Below are 17,592 nucleotides of genomic sequence, written 5' to 3'. Positions count from 1 at the left end.
CTATTATTTTTGTTGTTAGAGGTGTTATGTTTCTTTGGCTATCTTCTTTTGAGTTTGTTGAAAGAAGATTACTTTCTTGCTTTTTCTAGGGTGTATTTTTCCTCCTTGTGTTGGAGTTTTCCATCTATTATCCTTTGTAGGGCTGGATTTGTGGAAAGATATTGCTCAAACATATAACAAGGACACATGCTCCACTATGTTCATAGAAGCCTTATTCATAATAGCCAGAAGCTGGAAAGTACCCAGATATCCTTCAACAGAGGAATGGATACAGAATACATGGTACATTTATACAATGGAGATATTAAATAGTCAGCTATTAAGAACAGTGACTTCATGAAATTTTTAGGCAAATGGATGTATCTAGAATATCCTGAGTGAGGTAACCGAATCACAAAAGAACACACATGGTATGCACTCACTGATAAGTGGATATTAGCCCAAAAGCTTAGAATTCCCAAGATACAATTGCAAATCATATGAAGCTAAAGAAGAAGGAAGAACAAAATGTGCATGCATCAGTCCTTCTTAGAAGGGGGAACAAATTACTCATGGGAAGAAATACAGAGACAATGAGTGGAGCAGAAACTGAAGGAAAGGCCATCCAGAGACTGCCCCACCTGGGGAACGATCCTATATACAGACACCAAACACAGTCACTATTGCTAATGCCAAGAAGTTCTTGCTAACAGGGGCCTGATATGGAATGTCTCCTGAGAGTCTCTGTCAGATCTCTACTGACACAGATCAGGATGGTTGTAGATAACCATCAGACTGAGCCCAAGGGAGAGTTAGAGAAAAGACTAAAGGAGCTGAAAGGGTTTGTAATCCCATAGGAAGAATAATAATATCAACCAACAAGAGCCCTCAAAGCTCCCAGGGACTAAACCACCAACCAACACATGAAAGGACCCCATGACTGCAGCCGCATATATAGCATAGGATGTCATTGTCTGGCATCAATAGGAGGAGAAGCCCTTGGTCCTGTGAAAGCTCTTTCTTCCAGTTTAGGGGAATGCCAAGGTGTTGAGGTGGGAGTGGGTGGGTGGGAGGTGGAACATCTTCATAGAGCAGGGGGATTGGGAATAGCAGAGGGGGAAAAGGGAATAACATTTGAAACGTAAATACAGAAACAATAAAATAAAGAAAAAATAGGCAAATTTACAGCTCTGAGTTACTATATTAAAAACACAGAAAGAGCACAAATAAATGACTTAGTGATTGTAATGGCTATTACAGGTTGTCAGTTAATAAGAGGCCAAATCTACTACTTCTTTGTGACTGGCCTCCATCCAAAAAATAAAACCTGAGAATTGACCTGCAGCTGAATTCAAGCTGTACCTAAGTACCAGGAAGGAGTCCATGGCTTGTCCTTGGACAGAGTTACTCCCTAGCTACTTCCTAGCATCAGTTAATCAAAGATTAGGCTGATTGTGATTGTATAGGGTCTTACTTCAGAGCATCTACCTGTCAGCTTAAAATAGATACCTATTAGATACTTGCCAGACTAGATACTCCCTCAGTTGCTCCCATTTTGCTATAAAAACTTGGCCCAGTGAGAGTTCAGGGTTGTTTCACCAAATGGTCTTGTGAGTCTTCATTGAGTAAGCCCAAACTGGGGTTTGTAATAAAGAGACCCTAATGTGATTACATCAGAGTCAGCTTCTTGGTGGTGTTTTTGGCTTCATGAAGGCTTCTTAGCACAACATCAACTTGACTATATTTGGAATAAACTAAAATCTAGAAATGGAGGGCACAGATCTTGAGGCTAAAAGACACACACTTTTGATCCATATCTTGAGGTGGGATTGCACACAGTGTTAATTGATTGATGCACAGCTTTAATCCAGATCTTGAAGCACACCTTTAATCTGAGCTGTGCCTTCTGCTGGAGGCCTCATAAGAATAATGGAAGAAGGAAGAGGTCATTATTTGCCTGCTTGCACTTACTTGCCAGAACATCTATTGAAGCCTACTTCCTCAGGATTCCAGTTTATACAGAAGACCAGCTGAAACACCCAGTCTTTTGGGTTAGTTGGACTGCAGTCTGTTACTCATTCATTCATATATATACATATATATATCCATATAATATATAATATGATGTAATTACATAAATATATAATGTATAGTCATTCCATAAATCTGTGACCATAGAAAACCCTGACTAATATAATGATGTAATTTAAAATACTGTAAATATAATAACAAACCAAGTAAGACACAGTAGGTGGCAAGAAACAATAAAAACTCCAGCAAAAATTAATGAAACATAAACAAAGAAAACAATATAAAGAGTCAAGGAGCCAAAGAACTGCTTCTTTAAGAAGATAAATATGATTCATAGATACTTGTTCTAACTAACCAAAAAAAAGACAGAATCAAAACTAACAGAATCAAAACGAACAGAAAAACATTAAAACAGACACCAAAGAAATACAGATTAGAATGGAATACTTTAAAAATCTATACTCCATTAAGTTGTAAAATCTAAAAAAAAGATAAATTTCATCATTCATCCAAACTACCACAGTTAAACCAAGAAAAGATCAATAAGACAAACAATCCTATAAATAATGGAGATTTAAATTATAATTTGGAAAGCTTTCCAGTTTAAGAAAGAAACAAAAGAAAGGAAGGAAGTGGATTAGGAGAGAAGAAACTAAGGGTGAGTGAGTGAGAAAGGTCATGTCGAGAAACGCAGTAGAATTATATCAGATTTTCAAAGATGTACAGTTCTTTATTTTTAAATTAAAAAAAGCAGAAACAGAAAAATCACTCCCAAATTTATTCTATGAAGTCAATATTATTCTAATATTAAAACAAACAGAATCCTATATACAATATCTCAAATTCCTCATGAGCATATGCAAAAATTCTCAATAGGAAATATTTAGGCACATATAAAGAAGATCAGTCACCATAAACAAGTTGGCTTTATCTTGGAAATGCAGAAATGGTTCAACAAGTGCAGGTGAAATTATGATAAATAAATTGACTTAAGTAAAGAAATCTTAAAGAGCATGCTAATAGAGAAGGCAATATAAAAAGCTCACATCTCGGCCCATACATATACAGCCACCCAATTAGACAAGATGGATGAAGCAAAGAGGTGCAGACCGACAGGAACCGGATGTAGATCGCTCCTGAGAGACACAGCCAGAATACAGCAAATACAGAGGCAAATGCCAGCAGTAAACCACTGAACTGAGAATAGGACCCCCGTTGAAGGAATCAGAGAAAGAACTGGAAGAGCTTGAAGGGGCTCGAGACCCCATATGTACAACAATGCCAAGCAACCAGAGCTTCCAGGGACTAAGCCACTACCTAAAGACTATACATGGACTGACCCTGGACTCTGACCTCATAGGTAGCAATGAATATCCTAGTAAGAGCACCAGTGGAAGGGGAAGCCCTGGGTCCTGCTAAGACTGAACCCCCAGTGAACTAGACTGTTGGGGGGAGGGCGGCAATGGGGGGAGGGTTGGGAGGGGAACACCCATGAGGAAGGGGAGGGGGGAGGGGGATGTTTGCCCGGAAACCAAAGAATTATTATTAAGTATTAAATAAATTAAAGAAAAGAAATTAAAAAAGACAAAAAGTTGAGAAATTAGTCTTTTATAAAAGTTTACAGAAAAAAAAAGCTCACATCTCACATGACTTCAACAATACAGCATCATGAAAAGTCAAAAGTATGACACAGTAATAATGCCGTAATTAGTTTCCAGAAACACCAGACTGACAATAGGATGAAGATGTACTAACAAGAGTTATGGGGCAGTGTGAAATGTAATTGATAGCATATTTATGATTGTATGATATTATAGTTTTATAAATATCCACAGACCTAAACCTATACTTAGTGCCAAGGACCAGCATTGGCTTGGAGAGGAGTTCTAAGAAAGGGGAGTTTGAGAGTGGTGAAACAAATGACTCAAAGTCAAATAATGGGTTACAAGCTGATGGCCTATGTTCTGCTTGAGACAGATTTCCAGATTACTCTCTCTGTGAACTGCTCAAGACAGCTCTCTCTTGACATTTTAAAATCTCTCTGGATAGTTTATCCTTTGCAGGTCAAAAACCCAATCTTTTATTTACACATCAATTCAGTCATCCATCCCAGATTCCCTTTCGATTATCCATGAATAACCATCCCATGACCCTAGCCCCTTGATTCTTAGACAGAAAACACATTAAAATAAAAAAAAAACATTGCAAAAGAATACAGAGATAGGCTTGTCTTTGTTAAGTACAGACAATGAGCTAGTTAGGTGGGACCCTGCCCTGAAATTAGGACTCCTACTATGTCTGGACGTGGACCTAAACTCTCTCTGTCCCAGGCTGACCTTGAACTTGGGAATATGCCTGCCTTTGTAAGCACAAACAAAAAATTTAGCTGGGTGGGATCTTCCCCTTTAATCACCATTCCCTAAATTTCTTTATCTTCTTCTTTAATACCTTTCTGACAAGATGGCTCATAGTACAGCTGCCTCTGTTCTTTTAGATCTGTAAAGCTCTTTTTACAATTCATATTGTATCCTTATATTTTGCATTTTGAGAAATTATTTTTGAACTCATATTTTCAGAGTTCTTTCCCACAGCCTTAAGGGCTGACCTGAAGGTCTCAGCTTTTATGATTTTGTGGAGACATAAAAGCACCCTTGACTCCTAGAATTGTGATGCTTCTAATTATCATGGAGTCATTAACCTTGGCAGGGAGAACATTCCTTGATAACCTTGGCAGGGAGAGTATTTCCTGAATGAGAAACATGAAGTAAAAAAATTTTTTTCATACAAACAAACCTTATGCCCACAGTAACCATTGACACTTGTGGAGGCCCAGGATCTTCTGGCTGTGTTTAGAATACTTCATAAGTGGAAGTCATTGATAATAATGAAACTACCACCAAGGAAATTCTTACAATTTGTGCATTTTTTCTGGAAATCTAAAATTCTTTTAACGTTTAGTCTATTCATATTTAATTGTACTCTAAAGTAAACTCTGTTTAAAATCAATAGTAACTATTACATATAAATTAAAGATTTCATTTAGGAAATCTTTTTATATCAATTTGATTTTATTTTATCTCTCTATCATCTATCATTTATCTATAAAACACGCATTTTATATATAATATATAATATATATTATGTGTGTGTGTGTATTGTTAACTAGCCCAAGGAACTAATAATATATTGTTTTACAATCCTTGATGCTTGGGGTAACAAATATTATTAAAGATAGTCATAGTCATTAACTACTTCTCTATGATAAGAAGTGACTAGTTTTTTTACATAGCTTAAAAATTATTTATTATTTTCTAAGTCTTTGACCAAAAATTCTAGGCAACTTCTTTAACTGAAATTGTCATCTGTAATTCTGATGGTAGTTAAAATTCAGAGATACTAGTAAGATTTTGATATTTGATATTTGGTGACCCCAAATAGTAGTACAATTGGTCACAGGTTGAACAATGGAAATTAAATAAAAAACAGATGTATCTATCATAAATGAGAAAAGTTACTAAAAATTCACAAACTAAAGTTCACCATATTGTAATAAATTATTTGGGTGGTATTTTTTCCCTTCTCTTAAAATATTACAACCGATGGGAAATAATAGGTCATATTAATAGGTTACTTAGCAAAAAATGAATGCGATTGATTCATCCAAGATATGAATTAGGTGTTAAGGTGTTAGTCACTACAGATAAAATGTGAATTCCTGAAAGTCCTGAAGAATCAATAGAGCCCATTAAATACCCATTTTTTAAACTATTGCAGACTTGCATGTTTAAATTGACATTTTGAAAAGTTTTTTAAAGATCAATTCAAAGTGTCAGTATGATGAACAATCTTTAATGAGACCAGAATCAGCTTGCAATATGTCATCTTATATAGTTGTTTGAGAAATAATTTTTTTTCTACCATGACCACAGAAACAAAGATCTTTGCTCTCAGGAATCAGCAACTTCAATTCTTGTATTAGACTTTTAAAACTACAGTGACTAAAGGGCTTCTCAAACACGCCAAGAGCTATGGTATACCAACTTCCAGGAGGAACGCTTGTCTTTTCCTAAACACTGCAAGATATTCCTAATGGTGTTGGGTAGCATACATTCTTAGCCAATATGTTAAGATTGTAAGAATTTTTTCTCTTAAAAATAACACGCTAAATCAATTAGCTTTCCTAAATCAAATTAACCTAATAGCATTCAAAAAACTGACAAACATAATCTGCTTGCTTTAAGACAGAAGTGGATAAGTCAACAGGATCATATCTCTAGTCAGGTCCAAATCAAGTTAGAAAGTCTGAGTAAATAGTGGGAGCTGGAATAAGCCATGTAATCAGTATGCACAGTCACACTGGTCTCAACGTAAGCAACGCAAGCCTTTTCAGCAGGAAAATGTAAAAGTGTAGCACTGAAGAATTTTTTCCATGATGTGGCGAAGGAATGATTTTTTTTTTTTATATTGATGGCTCCGTCAAGTCTCAGCCTGTTTTGTTACATTTCTTGTAGTCACAGGAAATAGCTCTTTTTGTTTTTATGTTCATCTTGTGCATGTTACTCTTAATGCTTTTTGCCCTTCTGTTGCTTATTAGAAATCTGTACCAAAGTTGAAGAGACAAAACTATTTGTGTTTTTAAACGTAGATTTAAAAGTACTTTTTGTTATGTTTCATAGAAATACATGATGGATAATGACAGAAAGATATAAAAATGAATACATTTTATTCATTTGAACCATTAATAAATTAAACAAGAGTTAAAAATGCACTTTCACTTGTTAGTGTGAATTGTCATTGTGTAATATGATCTGTTGATAATCTCTGCTGAAACTTCGGACACCAGGTACTTAGGTTAGAATCAATGTTGTTAAACAAATACTATTAGTGGTCAGACCAGTAGTCTTCATTAAATGGCCACATAGAGAAGCTGACTTCTCAATAGTTACATACTTGGATAGTCAGTACATTTTTGCATTGAATCAGAGATGGCCCTGAAACTTGCTTTCAATGCTGCATGAGCTATGAAACAAGGTCATAAATGACTTGCAGTTTTTTTTTTTGCTCAAGATTCTTGTCACAAGCACTTTGAAAGGAGCAAGCTGTCACCAAGATGTGAGTGGATGCTCAAGCAAGCCAAGCAGTGAGGTCACGTGGGAATAACAGAGGCACATGAACAAACTCTTGTTTTCCTCAACCCGTCTGTGGGTAGTTTGAGAGGGAAGATATTCTGAACCTTTAGGCCAATTAAATCTTCAAGAGTCCAGTGAGAAAAACTTGAGGGAAAATTACCATGTATTTCCCACATAAGTGTTAAGCCACTGAGTATGGGTTATTATGTTAACAGCAATATGCCGAAGCACAGATATAGCACAACATACATTTCATGTGTGTGTTTGTGTGTGAGTATGTATGTGTGTGTGTGTGTGTGTGTGTGTGCGTGTTTGTTTGTGTGCAAGCATGAAGCCACATGCACATACACGTGGAGGCCAAGTAACGACATTACTTCCTGAGCATCACCCATTCTTTTTTTTTTTTTTCTTTCTCTCTTTCTTTTTTCCTTTCTTTTTTCCTTTCTTTCTTTCTTTCTTTCTTTCTTTCTTTCTTTCTTTCTTTCTTCCTTCCTTCCTTCCTTCCTTTCTTTCTTCCTTCCTTTCTTTCTTTTTTTTTTTTTTTTGAGACAGGATCTCTTACTTGTCTGAAACTGACCAAGTATACTAGATTGGTTGGCCGGAAAAGCCCCAATGATCAGGCTCACTAGTGATGGTGAAACAAATACATGCCATTATACCTGGCTTTATTAATTGTTTATTTGATTGTTTTCTTTTTTTCTTTTAATACTGTTTCTTGGGATTAAACATGGGCCTTCACTAATGAATTATCTTTCTAGAGTATAGTTCTCAGACTTCCAAACATATTTTACACTCAAAAATTGCTGAATCAATATTCTTGCTATCTTTGTTTTATGTATATCAATTCTTATAAGGTTCAAATGAAGAAGGGTGTGTTTGTATTTCACTCATAAAATTGTCCTTGAACAATGAGATTGGATATTTTGAGAAATAATGTTTCTCAACATTTTAAGCAAATATTTTGAATTTTAATAACTGCTGTCAAGGCCATAATATAATTTCAAGGCTTGTGTATACTGAACATCCAAGGTAATAAAGTCAGGCTTTCAAAGAGTGAAAAAGAAATTTAAGAAACTCAATGAGGAAATGGTTTAACAAGGACAAGATTGGGGCACAGTGGTGCTTCAGGGTTAGTATGGATGAATGGCAACTGATGACTAATGCAATCTTTTACATTGGTTTCATGGCTGTTAATTCAGTTTATGAGGAGAATGAAAGATTTTTGTGTGATAATGAGCCTCTGAAGTTCACAGAACTAAGGAATCTACATATCTGGTGCTAACTTCATAAACACTTCATTAGGGCTTGTGTCTTAGTTAGGATTTCTTTTGATGTGATGAAACACCATGACCAAAACAATTTGGGGAAGAAAGGGTTTATTTGGCTTACATATCCCAAAACATAGTCCATTGAGGGAAACCGAGGGAGAAACTGAAAATTAGAGCAGGAACCTGAGGCAGAAGCTGATACAGAGGCAATGGAGGGGTGTTACTTATTGGTTTGCTTTTCATGGCTTGCTCAGCTGGCTTTCTTATAGAACCCAGGACCACCAGTCTGGGATGGTCCCACCCACAATGGGCTGGGCTCTCCCACATCAATCACTGATTTAAAAAATGCGTTATAGGCATGCCTACAGCCTGATCTTATGAAAGCATTTTTCTCAATCGGAGTTTCCTCCTTCCAAATGACTCTAAACCAAGTGAAGTTTACATAAAACTAGCCAGCACAGCTTGTTGGGTAACTACTTAGTAAATTATACTAACTTGGAAGTCTAGTCTTCCAATATACTACGAGTATACTTGAGTCATATTTTAGTTTTTCTGGTTTAATTTAGTAAATCTAAAGGATTATATTTGATAATTACTTAGTGTCAGTGAACACATAACTAATAGTGAATGTTTCTTGATTCTTCAGGAGAGTACAGGAAAACCAAATGATAAGCTGTCGGTTTTCTTACTTCTGTGTAATTCCTTTGGGTATTTTCCAATAGTAATATTATATACAGCATGTATGCAGTAAATGACAAGGTGATGTTGGAAAGTAAACATTGAGGTTCATTCCTTAAGGAGAGTCAAAGAATGTTGAAAGAGAGAGTAACGGAAGTGGAGGCAGGGAGAGCATCAGGAGAAGCAGTCACTGAGTACAGGACCTGAATGGCCTTCCTGTGTTCTGCTGTACATTGGATCTGACTGACCAATGAATAGATAACCTGTGATTATATAAAAATTTAGCCCAGACCCGGTGAGAGAGAGACCCAACCGCCTGGTCAGGTGGGCACTCCAGAGGCTGCAGAGCGGAAGAGACCACCAACACTGCTCACCCCTGCCCACATCCCTGGCCCAAGAGGAAACTGTATAAGGCCTCTGGGCTCCCGTGGGGGAGGGCCCAGGAGCGGCAGGACCCCTGCCTGAGACACCACCAGAACCTGAAAGAAACAGACCGGATAAACAGTTCTCTGCACCCAAATCCCGTCGGAGGGAGAGCTAAACTTTCAGAGAGGCAGACAAGCCTGGGAAACCAGAAGAGACTGCTCCCTGCACACACATCTCGGACGCCAGAGGAAAAAGCCAAAGACCATCTGGAACCCTGGTGCACTGAAGCTCCCGGATGGGGCGGCATAGGTCTTCCTGGTTGCTGCCTCTGCAGAGAGCCCCTGGGCAGCACCCCACGAGCGAACTTGAGCCTCAGGACCACAGGTAAGACCAAATTTTCTGCTGCAAGAAAGCTGCCTGGTGAACTCAAGACACAGGCCCACAGGAACAGCTGAAGACCTGTAGAGAGGAAAAACTACATGCCCGAAAGCAGAACACTCTGTCCCCATAACTGACTGAAAGAGAGGAAAACAGGTCTACAGCACTCCTGACACACAGGCTTATAGGACAGTCTAGCCACTGTCAGAAATAGCAGAACAAAGTAACACTAGAGATAATCTGATGGCGAGAGGCAAGCGCAGGAACCCAAGCAACAGAAACCAAGACTACATGGCATCATCGGAGCCCAATTCTCCCACCAAAACAAACATGGAATATCCAAACACACCAGAAAAGCAAGATCTAGTTTCAAAATCATATTTGATCATGATGCTGGAGGACTTCAAGAAAGACATGAACACATTTAGGGAAACACAGGAAAACATTAATAAACAAGTAAAAGCCTACAGAGAGGAATCGCAAAAATCCCTGAAAGAATTCCAGGAAAACACAATCAAACAGTTGAAGGAACTAAAAATGGAAATAGAAGCAATCAAGAAAGAACACATGGAAACAACCCTGGATATAGAAAACCAAAAGAAGAGACAAGGAGCTGTAGATACAAGCTTCACCAACAGAATACAAGAGATGGAAGAGAGAATCTCAGGAGCAGAAGATTCCATAGAAATCATTGACTCAACTGTCAAAGATAATGTAAAGCAGAAAAAGCTAGTGGTCCAAAACATACAGGAAATCCAGGACTTAGTGAGAAGATCAAACCTAAGGATAATAGGTATAGAAGAGAGTGAAGACTCCCAGCTCAAAGGACCAGTAAATATCTTCAACAAAATCATAGAAGAAAACTTCCCTAACCTAAAAAAAAGAGATACCCATAGACATACAAGAAGCCTACAGAACTCCAAATAGATTGGACCGGAAAAGAAACACCTCCTGTCACATAATTGTCAAAACACCAAACGCACAAAATAAAGAAAGAATATTAAAAGCAGTAAGGGAAAAAGGTCAAGTAACATATAAAGGCAGACCTATCAGAATCACACCAGACTTCTCGCCAGAAACTATGAAGGCCAGAAGATCCTGGACTGATGTCATACAGACCCTAAGAGAACACAAATGCCAGCCCAGGTTACTGTATCCAGCAAAACTCTCAATTAACATAGATGGAGAAACCAAGATATTCCATGACAAAACCAAATTTACACAATATCTTTCTACAAATCCAGCACTACAAAGGATAATAAATGGTAAAGCCCAACATAAGGAGGCAAGGTATACCCTAGAAGAAGCAAGAAACTAATCGTCTTGGCAACAAAACAAAGAGAATGAAAGCACACAAACATAACCTCACATCCAAATATGAATATAAAGGGAAACAATAATCACTATTCCTTAATATCTCTCAATATCAATGGCCTCAACTCCCCAATAAAAAGACATAGATTAACAAACTGGATACGCAACGAGGACCCTGCATTCTGCTGCCTACAGGAAACACACCTCAGAGACAAAGATAGACACTACCTCAGAGTGAAAGGCTGGAAAACAACTTTCCAAGCAAATGGTCAGAAGAAGCAAGCTGGAGTAGCCATTCTAATATCAAATAAAATCAATTTCCAACTAAAAGTCATCAAAAAAGATAAGGAAGGACACTTCATATTCATCAAAGGAAAAATCCACCAAGATGACTCTCTATCCTAAATATCTATGCCCCAAATACAAGGGCACCTACATACGTAAAAGAAACCTTACTAAAGCTGAAAACATACATTGCACCTCACACAATAATAGTGGGAGATTTCAACACCCCACTCTCATCAATGGACAGATCATGGAAACAGAAATTAAACAGTGATGTCGACAGACTAAGAGAAGTCATGAGCCAAATGGACTTAACGGATATTTATAGAACATTCTATCCTAAAGCAAAAGGATATACCTTCTTCTCAGCTCCTCATGGTACTTTCTCCAAAATTGACCATATAATTGGTCAAAAAACGGGCCTCAACAGGTACAGAAAGATAGAAATAATCCCATGCGTGCTATCGGACCACCACGGCCTAAAACTTGTCTTCAATAACTATAAGGGAAGAATGCCCACATATACGTGGAAATTGAACAATGCTCTACTCAATGATAACCTGGTCAAGGAAGAAATAAAGAAAGAAATTAAAAACTTTTTAGAATTTAATGAAAATGAAGATACAACATACTCAAACTTATGGGACACAATGAAAGCTGTGCTAAGAGGAAAACTCATAGCGCTGAGTGCCTGCAGAAAGAAACAGGAAAGAGCATATGTCAGCAGCTTGACAGCACACCTAAAAGCTCTAGAACAAAAAGAAGCAAATACACCCAGGAGGAGTAGAAGGCAGGAAATAATCAAACTCAGAGCTGAAATCAACCAAGTAGAAACAAAAAGGACCATAGAAAGAATCAACAGAACCAAAAGTTGGTTCTTTGAGAAAATCAACAAGATAGATAAACCTGTAGCCAGACTAACGAGACGACACAGAGAGTGCGTCCAAATTAACAAAATCAGAAATGAAAAGGGAGACATAACTACAGATTCAGAGGAAATTCCAAAAATCATCAGATCTTACTATAAAAACCTATATTCAACAAAATTTGAAAATCTTCAGGAAATGGACAATTTCCTAGACAGATACCAGGTATCTAAGTTAAATCAGGAACAGATAAACCAGTTAAACAACCCCATAACTCCTAAGGAAATAGAAGCAGTCATTAAAGGTCTCCCAACCAAAAAGAGCCCAGGTCCAGACGGGTTTAGTGCAGAATTCTATCAAACCTTCATAGAAGAACTCATACCAATATTATCCAAACTATTCCACAAAATTGAAACAGATGGAGCCCTACCGAATTCCTTCTACGAAGCCACAATTACTCTTATACCTAAACCACACAAAGACCCAACAAAGAAAGAGAACTTCAGACCAATTTCCCTTATGAATTTCGACGCAAAAATACTCAATAAAATTCTGGCAAACCGAATTCAAGAGCACATCAAAACAATCATCCACCATGATCAAGTAGGCTTCATCCCAGGCATGCAGGGATGGTTTAATATACGGAAAACCATCAACGTGATCCATTATATAAACAAACTGAAAGAACAGAACCACATGATCATTTCATTAGATGCTGAGAAAGCATTTGACAAAATTCAACACCCCTTCATGATAAAAGTCCTGGAAAGAATAGGAATTCAAGGCCCATACCTAAACATAGTAAAAGCCATATACAGCAAACCAGTTGCTAACATTAAACTAAATGGAGAGAAACTTGAAGCAATCCCACTAAAATCAGGGACTAGACAAGTCTGCCCACTCTCTCCCTACTTATTCAATATAGTTCTTGAAGTTCTAGCCAGAGCAATCAGACAACAAAAGGAGATCAAGGGGATACAGATCGGAAAAGAAGAGGTCAAAATATTACTATTTGCAGATGACATGATAATATATTTAAGTGATCCCAAAAGTTCCACCAGAGAACTACTAAAGCTGATAAACAACTTCAGCAAAGTGGCTGGGTATAAAATTAACTCAAATAAATCAGTAGCCTTCCTCTATACAAAAGAGAAACAAGCCGAGAAAGAAATTAGGGAAATGACACCCTTCATAATAGACCCAAATAATATAAAGTACCTCGGAGTGACCCCATAGGTAGCAATGAATATCCTAGTAAGAGCACCAGTGGAAGGGGAAGCCCTGGGTCCTGCTAAGACTGAACCCCCAGTGAACTAGTCTATGGGGGGAGGGCGGCAATGGGGGGAGGGTTGGGAGGGGAACACCCATAAGGAAGGGGAGGCGGGAGGGGGATGTTTGCCCGGAAACCGGGAAAGGGAATAACACTCGAAATGTATATAAGAAATACTCAAGTTAATAAAAAAAAATTAAAAAAAAAGGATGACTGAAACAAATATTTGCACAAAAAAAAATTTAGTCATTGTTTGCTTATTTTACAAAATTGCCAATTTGGAGGGTAGAAATAATGACTCACTCATGATTGGGCCATTATACCTACTACAGTCTCAGGCATATAACAGACAATTACACTTCCTAATGTCTTCATTTTATTTTAATGTTTATGGTGGCCATATATAAATGTGTTAGAGTTATAGATAAGGTTGTAAGATGTTTTAAGAAAGAGATGCTATCTTATTTTTCCTTAAAACTGACACATAGGATTAGATCCCTACAAGTGGTCAGCAAACTGAATGGGAGGTGAGCATAGGTTTTTACTGTTTTATTAATGATGGCCACATTTAAACATGTAAGCTCTAAAAAGTATTGAAATCATTGCAACAAATTATCTAGAAGACAACAGGATTCTGCTTTACAAATATTGTTGTCATAGTTATTTCTGGTTGCCTAGACACAAAATTGTGAAGTCATATGCAGCTTTACAGGCTTATGGTGATAATATTTTCTATGTAAAGGTCAGCTCACTTCTTTGGATTCAGAAAGCATCGACTCTGAAGAGCCCCAGCATCTGTGGCTTTTATAGTTTCATGTTTGCAATGTATGGCCTTCTTTCTCATAGAATTGGCATACATGCCTAGCTAGAGAAAGGAATTCCTGCAAAGTGAATGGAAAGACCAATTGTAGTTAAGGACATCATTCTTCCATTACTAGTAGTGGACACCTTTGCATGGTTCTGATGGGCAAGCTTGTTACTCAAGATGTCCCTTTAGAACTCACTGTCACACAATATGTGGTGGTTTGAATAAAATGGTCCCCATAGACTCATAGGGGGTGGCATTATTGGTAATGTGGTCTTGTTGGAGTAGTTGCGGCCTTTTTGGAGGAAGTGCATTGGGAGTGGATTTTGAAGTGTCACATGCTCAAGCCAGGCCCAGTGTGTCACTCTCTCCTACTCCATACAGGTCTGGATGTAGAACTCTCAGATATTTCCCAGCACCATATCTGTACACATTCTGTCATGCTTTCTGCCAGGATGACAATGGGCTAGACTTTAAACTATAAGCTTTGGTTAAATGTTTTTCTTTATTAGGTAATCATCACAGCAATAGTAACCCTGACTAAGAAGACACAGTGCCTGGTATAACTTTTCTCTTTATGTTTCTGCCACACCAGAGGAACAAGGCAAATATTTTCTAGTACAGAATGCAGTAAGTATTCAGAAAAAGTCATTAATTTTTTTGATATAGGTACCACTAATAAAATTGGTCTATAAACTGATCTATACTTATTAATATGTAATAGTTTCATAGTTTGTACAATGATGGCAACATTGGAATGTGTGAAAATGGGAAAAAATAGAATGTTGATATTTAATGTCTTATAAGCTGGTGTTAACAAGATAAGAGATAGTGTGGACCTGTTGATGAACAACCCGTAGGCGGATAGAAGCAGTGTGGAACTGTTTAGTTTCTAGTTGGACATGCCAGGTTTTTTCTGCTTTTGTCATTTATGACACAGTTAACAGACACTCAGTGTGACAGTAACGAGTAACGTCTTCTGCTGCACTTCTGTGTAGGCATAATGTTTTTGCATACTGTGTAAAGTTAAGTTTACCCTTGGGTTTTCAAATGTTGATTTCTCTGTCCTCATATCTTGTTTCAATCTGGACATGGCATTACAATGCTTATACCAAGGATCTCCAGTCTCAAGTTTGTGTAACCAGTTCTTACCATTTATTCTCTGCATTGTCAATCAATGCTGATTATCCAATGACTGGGCAGAATAGAGAAGAGGGCAGGATGTCTGCCAGCCAGAGAAAGGAGAAGGAGAGAGGGAGATTCAAATCAACCAGCAGTATTGAGGAACTGAAGCCATAATGAAGAAGTCCGAAGAGACAGATCAATAATATGCAAGTATCACAATGTAGGGCTGAAGTAGTCAGATTAGCATAGGAGGTAAAGGTAGATTATTTAACTGCTCAGCTATTGACATTCAGTTTTTAATAAATCTTATTTTCCATGAGTCTATTGGGCATAGCATAAAGTAAAGAAATATAGCAGCCTGATTAATTCACTGTTTATGTTTATATTAACAGACATTTATTTATATATTAAAGAGAGCTCATTTTGTCCTCATGGAAATATGAAAGGCTGTTCTGGTGATTTCTATGTATTTTGCAAACCTTCAGAAGAAAAAGGAAGGTTACAAAGAAAAGTAAAGAGTCAGCTCCATTTTGAGTGAAGGCAAGAGAAAAGGAGAGTCTACTTGATGAAAACTTAGCCACTGTTTTGCACTGTTGTGGATAAAGCTGGCAACAGCTTCTCAGCAATTTATCTTTCAGAGCAATTTTTCATGTGTCAAATGACTGTACCATTCACAACACTGCTAGCAGTTAGATTACCTATGCTATTACCAGTGATCTACCAGCACTGAGCACAATTTAGTGATTATGCAGCAAAAATCACCCAACACTGTCAGTACAACATTTGCATTTATTAGTGTAGGAAAGATCTTAGTTACAATTCCCATGGGCCGAAGATGGACTGGAATCATCACACAGTCCTGGTATGCCTTTTCATTATATATCCCTGCTACATTAGAATAGCCTAAGAAACACAATAATGTACTAGCCAAAATGTGCTTTGAAGATTCTAGGTATAGCTCAGAGCAGAGGCAAGCACAGGGCTCAGGCTAGAACCCTAGCACAAACAAACAAACACATGAACAAAAAAACAGATACAAAAATACAAAAAAGTAAGACTCCTTTAAAGATTGCTTTACTGAAGGGGATTGCAACCCTATAGGAAGAAAAACAATATCAACTAATCGGACTCCTCAGAGCTCTCAGGTACTAAACCACCAACCAAAGAGTATACATGGGTTGGTCCATGGCTCCTGCTACATACGTAGCAGAGGATTGCCTTATCTGGCATCAATGGGAGGGGAAACACTTGGTCTTGTGGAGACTTGTTGCCCCTGTGAAGGGGGATGTTAGAGAGGTGAAGTAGGAGTGGGTGAGTGGATGAGGGAGTACCCACAAAAAGGAAGGAGGGATAGGAGGGAGGGTTTGCAGAGGGGAGTCCAGGAAAGGAGACAACATTTGAAATGTACATAAGTAAAATAGTCAATAAAAAAGATGATCTGTATATATCTGGCCCTGACTGATGGCATCCACATTACGCTGTCTCATTCTCTTTGTTGCCTTCAGAAATTTTATGAGCTGATGACAGTTAAGAGTTTATGTTCCAGCTCTTTCTTATCAATTCCACATTGTTAGAAACACAGCAGGCACTTAGATTTCCAGTGCACCCTTTAGCTATTTAATATTTAGTTCTGATGGAAGTTGCAGTCTCATTGATTTTTATCCTCCTTTCATATCATGGTGTCAACATTAAGAGCATCAAAGATGTCCTAAGGAGTGCAGCTATGAAGGTCTGGCATTTGACTCTCAGGCTTCTGATTTTACACTCTTGAGGGTATCATTGTGAATCTAGAGAAATGTTAGGCATTGTGCACTGAAGCTCAGTGTTTGTTCTCGCTCATCTACAGGGCTTTCAATTGAGCTTTAACCTAAAGTGAGGCTGTTTGGTTGGAATAGCTAATATTCCATAGAATGGCATATCAGTAAAGCCAGCATTAGAATATTACTAAACAATACACTAACATTGTCATTTTAAGTTTTTTATATAATTAAAATATAATTATATCATTTCTTCTATTCCTCCAATGTCCCACCTTCTATTCCTTTCCAACTCCACCTTAAGTTTTATATTATCTTCCTCTGATGGAGTAGAATTTTAT

The sequence above is a fragment of the Rattus norvegicus genome, chromosome 9, assembly GCF_021556685.1.
Source record: "Rattus norvegicus strain SHRSP/BbbUtx chromosome 9, alternate assembly SHRSP_T2T, whole genome shotgun sequence".
In the NCBI taxonomy this organism is placed as follows: domain Eukaryota; kingdom Metazoa; phylum Chordata; class Mammalia; order Rodentia; family Muridae; genus Rattus; species Rattus norvegicus.
The sequence above is the reverse complement of the archived record's forward strand: the minus strand, read 5'-3'. Positions refer to the sequence as shown.